Source organism: Rhinatrema bivittatum, chromosome 4 (genome assembly GCF_901001135.1).
Source record: "Rhinatrema bivittatum chromosome 4, aRhiBiv1.1, whole genome shotgun sequence".
NCBI classification, from domain to species: domain Eukaryota; kingdom Metazoa; phylum Chordata; class Amphibia; order Gymnophiona; family Rhinatrematidae; genus Rhinatrema; species Rhinatrema bivittatum.
In genome coordinates this window covers 342,493,574-342,506,375 of record NC_042618.1, presented here as the reverse complement: position 1 = coordinate 342,506,375, position 12,802 = coordinate 342,493,574, and positions in this window count along the sequence as shown.

Here is a 12,802-nt window from a genome sequence, read left to right as displayed (position 1 = left end):
GCAGGTCTCAGTGACAGCTACTATATCTAAATCAGCTTCTTCCATGATTGCCTCTAGATCCAGGACTTTATTCCCATACCAAAAAGTGGAATATAAAAATCAGATAAATAAATAAAAATACATACATACTATTGGCCGGATTTTAAATGCCCTCCGTGCGTAAATCCGGCCGCCTATTTTGCCCTGCACGCGTAAATCCGGCGCGCCTATTTTGCCTAGGCCGGCAGCGCGCGCAGAGCCCCGGGACGCGCTTAAGTCCCGGGGCTTCGTAAAAGGGGCGTGTCGGGGGCGTTTCGAAAATGACGCGGCGTTTCGGGGGCGGGCCCGGGGCGTGGTTGAGGCCTCCGGACCACGCCCCCGGGTCGGGTGATGGCGCGCCAGCAGCCCGCTGGCGTGCGCAGATTTACATCTGCTTTCAGCAGGCGTAAATCTGCCAACAAAGGTAAGGGGGGGGGTTTTTAGATAGGGCCGGGGGGGTGGGTTAGGTAGGGGAAGGGAGGGGAAGGTGGGGGGAGGGCAAAGGAAAGTTCCCTCCAAGGCCGCTCCGAAATCGGAGTGGTCTCGGAGGGAACATGCAGCGCGCGCTGGGCTTGGCACGCGCAGTTTGCACAAATGTGCACCCCCTTGCGCGCGCCGACCCTGTATTTTATAAGATACGCGTGGCTACGCGCGTATCTTATAAAATCCAGCGTACTTTTGTTCGCGCTCGCGCAAAATTATAAAATCTACCCCCATGAGCATTAATATACATAGCTTTCCAAATATTGCCCTTTTCCCCCATATTTCCCATTTCTAGATGAGTATTTAATGCTTTTCTTACTTTAGGGTTTTGTTCACCCATCCCTGATGATTCTAGTTTAAAGTCAGACCTTTAAGGGAAGAACCACCTGAAAAGCTCAAAGGACATCAGGACCAAAGTCACAGTGAGCAGAAAATCAAGCCGGAGACACCAAAGGTTGAAAACGTATTACTATATACAGAATATTAATAACTTATCAATATGAAATATCCTGGGATACAATTAAAAGTCCCTGATTTGGACATGTCTCCCACACAGAATTTACATTTTGGAACTAGTTGAATTTTGTCGTGACGTCACGACGTGACTGCCTTGAGAGCCGAAATCGCACGGGCGTACACAGGCGTGCATTCATTCACTGCTGGCGGGGGCTGCCGGAGGCCGCTTTTGCCGCCGGCTCCCTCCGCCTGGATGAATGCGCGCCCACCCGCCCGCCGGCTCCCGCCGCCGCCTGGATCGAACGCGCGCCCACCCGCCCGCCGGCTCCCGCCGCCGCCTGGATCGAACGCGCGCCCACCCGCCCGCCGGCTCCCGCCACCACCTGGATGAACGGGCGCCCACCCGCCCGCCGGCTCCTGCCGCCGCAACCGCCTGGATGAACGGGCGCCCACCCGCCTCGCCGCCTGGATCGAACGCGCGCCCACCCGCCTGCCGCCGCCTGGATGAACGGGAGCCCACCCGCCCGCCGGCTCCTGCCACCACCTGGATCAAACGCGCGCCCGCCGGTTCCCGCCAGTAAGATTACTTTTTTTTTTTACACTTTATTCCCTTTTGTTTAAATTTTCGCCCTGCGCCTTGCTTCGGGAGGGGGGGAACCATCCACTTCCTGGTACCTGTCATTTCAAATGTCAGTTGAAATGACATTTGAAATGACAGGTACCAGCGCACCCAGGATACTGTATAGGCGCTGTATTAAGCGCCTATACAGTAAAATTGGTTGCGCGGGCCTAATGCTTCCCTAACACTTCGCAGACGCGGCTTGCATTTGCAAGCAATTTACATAGAGTATCGAGCGGTATGTAAAGAGAACTGTGCGTGCGGGGAACGAGGGTGCGCCCGGCACTGCCGCACTCTTTCTAACGTGGCCTTACAGTATCGACCTGACCGTCCTTAGATTGTTTTTGCGTAATAGAGCTGTTAAATTTCACAATCATCAGATCTGGATCTATCCAGATATAGCCAAGGTCACCCAACGTACAAGACAGCAGTTTCTGGCTATGAGACAGCTATACAACTGGGAGCCCAGATAGTAGTGAGATATCCCTGTAAATGTTTAATGAGATGGAATAATGAAAGGTATATATATTATAAACCAGAAGATCTAAAAAGTTCTTAGAAGCTAAAAAGTTAGTGGGGAGTACTGTTGGCTAAAAGTTGCCATGCATTTAAAGTAAGAGGGCTTATTTCTCATTTCTTAGAAATAGTATCTTTGTTAGGAAATAATGCTCCTTTACTATAAATTGTTTACTGCTAAAATTTCAATGTAAATAAGATATCTACTAGAAATTGTAATTTTTGATTGGAAACAAATGGATGGTTGAAATAATACTTGTGTTATTCTATTTAACTGTAATGGGGTACTATCCAATAATATTTCTTTGATCATATTTCAAGAAATAGATATCTGTATTTCATCTTGACATTGTATGTCATAAATATTTATATATTCAATAAAATATAAATTACAAAAAAAAAGAAGCACAAGATATATTGCAGGGGAAGAGCTCAGTAACCCACAATCTAGTGGGAACACTGAGAGGAGACGATCAACTTGCTGGTGGCTGAAGAGAATTGGTAAGTACTACTTTAGGAAATTTTAGAACTTAAAAATGTTGAGGAGAAGTAAACTATTGGGGTATATTCTTTAGTGTGCTTGTTTGTCTGGATTAAATAGCTAGTTAGAAGACAGGCAAAAAAACAGGAGTTTTGTGTGTTTGTATTAAACAGCTAGTCAGAGGGAAGGCAAAAACCAGAAGGGTGTGTGTTTTGTATTAAATAGCTAGTCAGAGGTCAGACAAATACCAGGAGTTTGTGTTTTGTATTAACTAGCTAGTCAGGGAAGGCAAAAAACAGGAGTTTGTGTGTTTTGTATTAAATAGCTAGTTTTGTATTAAATAGCTAGTCAGAAGGCAGGCAAAAACCAGGAGTTTCTCACAGGACAAGCAGGATGGTAGTCCTCACATATGGGTGACATCATCAGGATGGAGCCCAATCACGGAATACTTTTGTCAAAGTTTCTAGAACTTTGACTGGCACCTACTGGGCATGCCCAGCATAGCACCAACCCTGCAGCCAGCAGGGGTCCCCCTTCAGTCTTCTTTTTTCCGCGCAGCAGTAGCCACGCGGGTTAAGGAGCTCTTCAGAGATTCCTGACAGGAATTTTTCCTCACAGAACTTCATCTAAATTTTCAAAAAAGTTTTTCCCCACAGGGGTCCCCTTATCGATATCTTTGCTCCGTGGTCAAACAGTAAGTTTTTACCTGCTTGCGGTTGATTCCCGTCGAGTTTTTCCCTCGCAGCCTACTGGCCATCGGCCGCACCGCGGCTAAATTTTGTTGAGGCCATGGCTTCGGCTTTCCGTCGGTGCCCTGTCTGCACTCGAACGATGTCCATCACTGACCCTCACACGGTCTGTGTGATGTGTTTGGGGTCCGACCATGATGTCCTTACTTGCACCAAATGTGCCTAAATGACACCAAAGAGTTGCAAGGCTAGGCTGGAGAAGATGGGACTTCTCTTTCGGCCAAAACCCCCAACTCCATTGATAGCTTCGACATCGTCTGAACCAGTACCATCTACTTTGCGCCAGCATCGGGAAACCACTGCTGCCCGACCGGCTTCGACAACTCCGCGGGTATTGACCCCCTCTGTTCCTCCTCAGGAGAAAGACCGAGGAGAACATCGAGAAAAACATCGACACCACCATCGAAAAGCTCAGTCCACCAATACAGGCAAGCCCTCAACATCGACGTTGTCTGAGCCACCGACAAAGAAGTCCCAAACAGAAAAGGCCCCATCCTCTTCTGTCTCTGGGTCACTAAGGCGTTCCCCACCTGGACAGGTGCCGGGATCCACAATTCCACCTTCATCGGTGGACCCTCTGGCTATGCCAGTGCTGCCTCCTACTCCGGAACCGGGTATCCATGCCCCAGGTTTCCGTGAGGAATTGGATCAGATGATCCAAGAGGCCATTGGTAAGGCACTCCAGGGGTTCAAACCTCCATCAATGCCTGTGCCGATTCCTGCTTCGGCCACATATCCGAAACCCATGGCGTTTGCACCTCTATTAGCAAGAATGGATAAGTTAATCGGTGCCCTTCCACCTGTGCATCCGAGGGAACCGATGGCTCCAATTCCTTCCTCAGCGATACCCTTGTCATCGGAAGAAGAAGAAGAATCACTGATCTCCATTCCGCCCTCCGAAATGCTACCACCAACACATCCATCGATGTCACCGATTCCATCGGTGCCTCCGATGCCTCCCTCGAGCCTGTCGATACCCCCATCGATGCCTTTGATGCCTCCATCGATGCCTTCGGTTCCACCTCCAAGGCCATCGATGCCTAGGCCCGGACCTTCCGGAATAACACCGTTACTCCCTTCTGATGAACATATGGGAGCTGGTGATGAGCCATACAATCCCTGGACCGATGAATCGTCCCAGGATTCAGATGATCTGCCTTCATAGCCCTCTCCTCCTGATGAAAGGAAGTGTTCTCCTCCAGAGGACTTGTCCTTTATCAACTTTGTTAAAGAAATGTTTGAAACAGTTCCATTCCAGCTTCAGACTGAAGAGGACTCTAGGCATCAGATGTTAGAACTTCTCCAATTTCTCGATGCTCCTAAGGAAATCATGTCTATCCCTATTCATGACATCCTCTTGGACCTTTTAAAGAGAAACTGGGAGCACCCTGGCTCTGTGGAACCTATCAACCATAAGGCAAATGCCACCTATCTAGTTCAGCCAGCCCCTGGCTTCAGAGAGCTCAACTAGATCATCATTCAGTAGTTGTGGAGTCAGCCCAAAAGAGGGCACGATGTTTGGAAGATGAGTATTTCATGGGTCAATGCTCATCTCTCGCATTGCTTCCTATCAATTATACATGACCCAGTACAATAGGGCCCTGTTTACGAAGATTCAGGAATTTGCTGAAGCCTTACCTCTGCAATTCCAGGACCAACTTCATGCCATAGCCCAAAAGGGTTTAGATGCTGGTAAACATGAAGTATGTTCGGCATATGACATCTTCGACACCGCCTCCAGTGTTTCGGAGGCAGGAATTAGTGCGAGAAGATGGGCCTGACTAAAGTCTTCAGACCTCAGACCAGAAGTACAGGACAGGTTAGCTGACTTGCCCTATGCTGGGGATAATCTTTACGGAGAAATGATTCAAGAAGCAGTGGTGCAGCTCAAGGACCACCAAAAGACTCTGCGCCAGCTCTCCTTACTGCCTTCTGATCTCTCTTCCTCTTACAAAAGATCTTTTAGGAGAGACTCCAAGAGACAATTCTACCGGCAAAGGAGATTCTATCCCCCTGTGTCCAGGGCTCGAGCTTCTAAGCCTTACCAAAAAGGCCAATCCAAGCAACCTCGAGTACAGAAGTCACAGCCAGCCCCCCAGCCAGGTCCAGCGTCTGGCTTTTGACTCCTTCCTAGAGAGCAGTACCCAGCCTCCACTTTCGACCATTCCCGTCGGAGGCCGGTTGTGCCACTTCTCCAAACCATGGCACACAGTCACCAAAGATCAGTGGGTACTCGCTGTAATAACCCAAGGTTACCACCTCAACTTTTCTCTGTTCCACCGGATTTCCCACCTCGGCTGACGTGGGGAACATCTGACCACTCACCGCTCCTGGAGCAGGAGGTCTCCCTCCTCCTCTAGTCCCGAGCAATAGAAACAGTTCCCCTCTCCCAATAGAGGCAGGGTTTCTATTCCCGGTATTTCCTGATACCAAAAAAGTCAGGTGGTGTTCGCCCAATACTGGACCTTCGCACCTTAAACAAATACCTAAAAGAGAAAAGTTCAAGATGGTGACCTTGGGTTCTCTTCTTCCCCTTCTCCAAAGGGAAGACTGGCTCTGCTCTCTAGATCTCCAGGACACCTCCACACACATTTCAATTACTCCATCACATCGCAGATTCCTGCGGTTCCTAGTAGGCCCAAAACACTTCCAATATCGAGTGTTACCATTCGGCCTAGCATCTGCCCCACGAGTCTTCACCAAGTGCCTCGTAGTGGTAGCTGCCTTTCTCAGGAATCAAAGTGTCCACGTCTACCCCTATCTCGACGATTGGTTGATCAGGGCTCCTACTCAGCAAGCTGCACAGACGTCTCTAAGTCTCACATGCCATACCCTGTTCTCCCTAGGGTTTCTCATAAACTATCCAAAATCCAGGCTAGTTCCCTCTCAAACCTTATCGCTCATAGGGGCCGACTTGGACACTCTAAAAGCGAAAGCCTTCCTACCTCAGGATCGAGCTTTCACTCTCACTTCTCTGGCCCATCGACTGAGGTCTCGACAACACTGAACTGCACGTCTCTTTCTGATCTTACTGGGTCATATGGCCTCCTCGGTACATGTCACTCCCAAGGCCCGCCTGGCCATAAGAGTAATGCAGTGGACTTTAAAATCGCAGTGGAATCAGACTTCTCAGCCAATGACCCTTATTGACCACATCACCAATCAGCTCCGCTTATCACTGGCTTGGTGGATAAACCAATCCAATCTTCTTCAAGGCCTTCCATTTCAGACTCCAGACCCTCAAATAATCTTGACAACAGATGCCTCCAACCTTGACTGGGGTGCACATGTTGCAAACCTGCAAACTCAGGGAATTTGGTCTCCAGAGGAAGCCAAATACCAAACAAATTTCCTGGAGCTTCGTGCAAGCAGATATGCTCTCAGGGCTTTTCAGGATCACCTTTCCAACCAGGTTATCCTGATTCAATCAGACAACCAGGTGGCCATGTGGTACATCAACAAGCAAGGGGGAATTGGCTCCTACCTCCTGTGTCAGGAAGCTGCACAGATATGGGCAGAAGCCCTTTCCCACTCAATGTACCTCAGGGCCACCTACTTACCGGGAGTGGACAATGTGTTGGCAGACAAGCTGAGTCGCACTTTTCAACCGCACGAGTAGTCCCTCAACCCCACTGTAGCGGACTCAATATTCCAACGTTGGGGATCCCCTCACATAGACCTCTTTGCGTCAATTCACAACCGCAAAGTGGGGAACTTCTGCTCTCTCACTCGCAGCCAACACCTTCAGCCAAGAGACGCTTTCTCCCTCTCATGGGCCACCAGTCTCCTTTATGCGTACCCTCCACTTCCACTCATTTCAAAGACTCTCGTGAAGTTGCGAAGGGACAAGGGATTAATGATTCTGATAGCCCCTCATTGGCCACGCCAGGTCTGGTTTCCAATTCTCCACGACCTATCAGTACACCGGCACATTCCTCTGGGGAAGGACCCGCTTCTGATCACTCAGAACAACGGCTGCCTTCGTCACTCCAACCTCCAGGCCCTCTCCCTGACTGCCTGGATGTTGAAAGGTTAATCCTTCAACCTCTTAACCTTTCAGAGCTGGTTTCCCCTGTCCTAGTAGCTTCACAAAAGCCTTCCACAAGGCAGTCTTATCGTTACAAATGGAACAGGTTTGCGGTATGGTGTATTTCCATGTCCATCGATCCCTTCACTTGTTCCACACCGAAGTTTTTGGACTATCTCTGGCACCTGTCAGAGTAAGGTCTCCAAACTTCTTCTATCAGGGTACATGTCAGTGCGGTAGCCGCCTTCCATAAAGGTGTCAGGGATGTACCTATTTCAGTACAACCCCTCGTAACACACTTTTTGAAGGGCTTGCTCCACCTTAAACCTCCACTGTGCCCTCCGGCCCCTTCCTCGGACCTCAACTTGGTTTTGCGGTGGCTCATGAAACCGCCGTTTGAGCCTCTCCAATCCTGTGATCTCCGCCATCTCACCTGGAAGGTGATTTTTCTTTTGGCGATCACATCTGCTCGCAGAGTTAGTGAATTACAGGCCTTAGTCACCTACCTGCCTTACACAAACTTCTGCATGATAGGGTAGAATTCCGCACTCACCCTAAGTTTTTGCCTAAGGTAATATCGGAGTTTCATATCAAGCAATTCATTATACTACCCACCTTCTTTCCCAGGCCCCACTCAAACCCAGGAGAATGGGCTCTGCATACCCTTGACTGTAAACGTGCTCTAGCATTTTATCTAAACAGTACAGCTGCCCACAGGAAATGCACTCAATTGTTTGTTTCTTTCGATCCCATCAAATTGGGCAAACCTGTGGGTAAGCAGACTCTCTCCTCCTGGTTAGTGGACTGTATTTCCTTTTGTTACCAACAGGCAGGCATTCCGCTTCAAGACCGTGTTAAAGCACACTCTGTCAGGGCTATGGCAACATCAGTAGTGCACCTATGCTCGGTGCCGCTTGCTGACATCTGTAAGGCTGCTACCTGGAGCTCTCTCCACACCTTCGCTGCCCATTATTGTTTAGACAAGGCTGGCAGACAAGATTCCATCTTCGGCCAGTCTCTGCTTTGCAACTTATTTGCGAACTGAGATACCAACATCCTTGTGCCAACCTGGTAGGGTTCAGGATGCCCTCTACCAAATTCCACCCCAGTTTTGGTGCCTGTTGCACATCTTTGGGTACATTTGGTGCATTGCTCGGGCATCCTCAGCTTGGTACTCACCCATATGTGAGGACTACCATCCTGCTTGTCCTGTGAGTAAGCAGAGTTGCTTACCTGCAACAGGTGTTCTCACAGGACAGCAGGATGTTAGTCCTCACGAAACCCGCCCGCCACCCCGCGGAGTTGGGTTCATTTATGTTTTCTTCTTTTATTTTTCGCATGCACTTTTTACTATAAGACGAGACTGAAGGGGGACCCCTGCTGGCTGCATGCCCAGTAGGTGCCAGTCAAAATTCTAGAAACTTTGACAAAAGTGTTCCGTGATTGGGCTCCATCCTGATGATGTCACCCATATGTGAGGGCTAACATCGTGCTGTCCTGTGAGAACACCTGTTACAGGTAAGCAACTCTGCTTTATATGTTTGTCTTTCCCTCTCTCCACCCACCCCTAGCTCATCTTTTGATTTTTAGGCAGGTGACATTTTCACACTAAAAAAGAAAAAAATTAATCAGCCTTTTAACTTAAATTCAGAAATTCTCCATGCCTTATCAAGAGTTTAATCATCCCCTTGTAGGTCACTACCAGATAAATAGTGAATACACTAATAAATTTAAAGGACCCTAATTGTACGCATTCCTACTCCCATAGCAACCTAAACTTAACTAGGAACGGAACAAAATTAATATGAAAGCAGCAGTCCAGCAGCAAGAGGGGGGCCTTCCAGTCTTTTGCATTTTCCCACAAAAGATAATGGCAAGTTACACCATTCTTTCAATTTAATAGCCATATTTTCATAAGTGAGCATATATTCAAGTAGTACATTGCTGCTATATGCATCCCCAAATATTTCATATCCCTCTCAATCCATCACAGTGGAAAAGAACCTGGCCAGGCACTCTTCATTGTCCCTAGTACATCTAATGCTTCAGATCTGTCTAGACTGGTTTTGAGACCTGAAAATCTACCCAAAATTTGTTGAAGTAATCAGACATTTTCCAAAAGCTTCAGAGGATCTGTTAGGATGACCAAAACATCATCTGCGAATGCCACAATTTTTAAATTCTTGCCTCCCCAGTTTAAGCCTAGAAATTTTTAAGCAGGTTTCAATCTTCTGCAAAAGCGGATCCAAAGATAAGATATATAATGGGGATGGGGATAAAGGGCAACCCTGACATTTACCTCAGCATAACAGGAAATCTTATGATACTTGCCCATTGGCAATTATAGCAGACCTAGGATTCCTATACATAATGGAGGTATATTGTACATTACAATAGAGCTGGTGAAACCATACCTGTTCAAATCAGAACATATAAGACCATGAGACTCGGTCGAACGCCTTTTCAGCATCGAACACAACTACTAAAGAGGGGATTGATTGTAACCTACATTGTGTAATAGCTGTTAATAATCTTGTAATATGCACCCCAGCAATCCTTCCTTTAACAAAACCCACTTGATTATATGAAATCAAGTCCGGTAAATAGGCTCCCAGCCAGTTTGATAATATTTTTGAAAACATTTTCAGATCATAGTTTAACAAAGAGATCGGCTTGTATGAAGAAGGCAAATTGGGGTCTTTACCTGGCTTTGCCAAGACAGTAATGAAGGCTATTATTGTTCCGTCTGGAAAGGTTCCTTGCCCCACTGAGGCTGAATGGAGTTCAACTAATGGAATTGCCACTTGCTGCACAAGAATCTTACAATAATCAGCTCCCAACCCGTCAGGGCCCAGAGCCTTGTGGTAAAGGCTAGACTTAATACCCTTAACTATGTCCTGTATTTGCATAGGCCTATTTAATACAGCCAGTTGTTACTGCGTTGGTTGAGGTAAATCTAAACCTGTAAAAAAAATTCATCTTCTAGATGTCTACTTCTCTTCCTCTGATGAATAAAAAGACTCATAAAATTCTCTAAAAGTTTTACAGATATATTTTGTTCCATTCCTAGTGACCAATGTCTCAATACAAGTCCTTCCCCTTGAAACTTCTACTAAAATCATCATAAGTTTACCTGCCTTATTTCCAAAATGATGGAACCTATGGGAACGAGCTAGCACCATCTTTTGGGCTCTTTAATAGAGACGGGTATTAAGTGCTCACAACTTTGTTCTATAATTATCCCTGGTTTTATTACAGGGCTTTGTAATTAGTGCCAATTTTGCCTTTTTTTAAATCCACTTCCAATGATAATGTAGTTGTTATGTTTGGCAGCTCACGGGACACTCCTGTGAGCCGCTGCACTCACCCTGGGTCTTGCTAGCCTTCTCCCATGGTGCGGACGCCACCAGCACTAGACCTCAGGATGCCACTGTCTGCCTTCAGCTGCCCTGGAGATCCTTACGTGCGCATGCTGAGACTTAAAAGGTCCACACAGAAATAGCCCCGTGGTGATTGATGACATCATGAGCTCCCCTTTTAAAAAGCTGGCTAGAATGATCCCTTGATGCCTCAGCAACAGGTACCCTGATGTGCTTTGCTCATCAGTGTGTGTTGCCTTGTTCTTGTGTCCCAGTACTCCTGTCTCGTTCCTGTGGTCCTTTGTTCCAGCATTCCTGCCTTGTTCCAGACTCCTTGACTTGCCTTGTTCTGCTTGCTTCTCTTGTGCCTTCTGTTCTGGCTTGTCTTTTCTTGTCCTGGCTTTCCCTGGCCTAATTTCTTAGATTCCATCCCTGGCTAAGGTTGCCAACTGACTCCAGATTTTCAGGACAGGTTGATCCAGTCTTGGTTTTACCCCATTGCATGCTGGGACTTATTCTGATTTCCCTATTACATTTCCCAAGAAACCAAGACTATAAGTACCTGTATGCAGGGAAGTAAAACCAGGACTGGATCAACCTGTCCAAAAAATCTGGAGCCAGATGGCAACCCTAACCCCAGCTCTGGACTTTGACTACACATGTTTGCTGCCTGGACCTTGACCCTTGCTTTTCTTCATCTCCGTTATTTGCTGCCTGCCCTGACCCCTGGCTTGTCTCTTCATCTCCTCTGTCTGCTACCTACTCCAACCTCTGGCTTGCTCCTTCATCTGCACTGTCTCCCTGCCACCCAGACCTTTGTCTGGCTTTGGACTCTCGTTTATTGGATCACCCTGGGGACCCACCTAAGACCTGCTGGCCACCAAAACCCAAGGGCTCAATCTGCAGGGGAGGTGTCTTGTATAGGCGAAGCTCCAGTTTGTTCTGTCACAAGGCTCATCTGCCAGCTGTAGGTGTGGGCCTAGCGGGCTTACTCACAAGGCAGCGCCAATCACACCACAGCCCCAAGGGTCCACCATTCTCGAGGGCGTTACAATAGTTTTATTTAGTTCCTTGTGTTTACAAAGCACATAGGAAACTATTTTACCCATTAATACTGTTTTACTTGTATCCCAATGGAATTCAGGGTTATGCTGATAACCAACATTATGTGTTTCAAAATCAAGCCGCTTTTCCTGCAAATATTACAGACTCCATATCCTCTGAGAGATGATTGAGAATTATCCTGGATAAGTGGATAAGTTCTTGGAGGAGAAGTCCATTAACGGCTATTAATCAAATTTACTTAGGGAATAGCTACTGCTATTAATTGCATCAGTAGCATGGGATCTTCTTGGTGTTTGGGTGATTGCCAGGTTCTTGTGGCCTGGTTTGGCCTCTGTTGGAAACAGGATGCTGGGCTTGATGGACCCTTGGTCTGACCCAGCATGGCAATTTCTTATGTTCTTATCCTAAATTTTTTATCTATTAATTCAGGGGTTTAATGTCAATCAATATTAAAAATTAACTGATATTCCAGGGTTTCCAATTTCAGCTAACATTACTTTAGAAAACAAGGTATCAGTGACAAGAATATAATCAACCCTTGACAGTGTTATGTACGCCCTAAACACATGAGTATAATTTTTCTCCGTGGGGTGCAACAAACGCCATAGATCAATTAGATGTAGGGCCTTACAAAGATAAGATATTCCTTTATTTTTCCTCAAAGCAGGCTGTTGGTGTGAGATGAACAATCATACTGGGGATCACTTACGCAGTTGAAATCACCAGCCATAACTTTCATGGCTCCCAAAGAAACCTGGACCAATTTCACAAAATATGAGTGGGTATAGTAATTGGTTCATATACATTACATAAAGTAAATCCTTCCCAAATAGTTTACCTGTAACTAGAACATATCTGCTTTCTGGATCTTTCAACTCTGATGAAGCTTCAAAATGTAGTGCTTGTTAATCAAAATCACCACACCTCCCTTTTGTTTCAGGCAGGAGAGAAAAATCTTTTTCACACCCACTCCCAAGCAAGTTTCACTTTCTCCCCTTCAGTTAAATGTGCTTCTTGGATATATGCAAT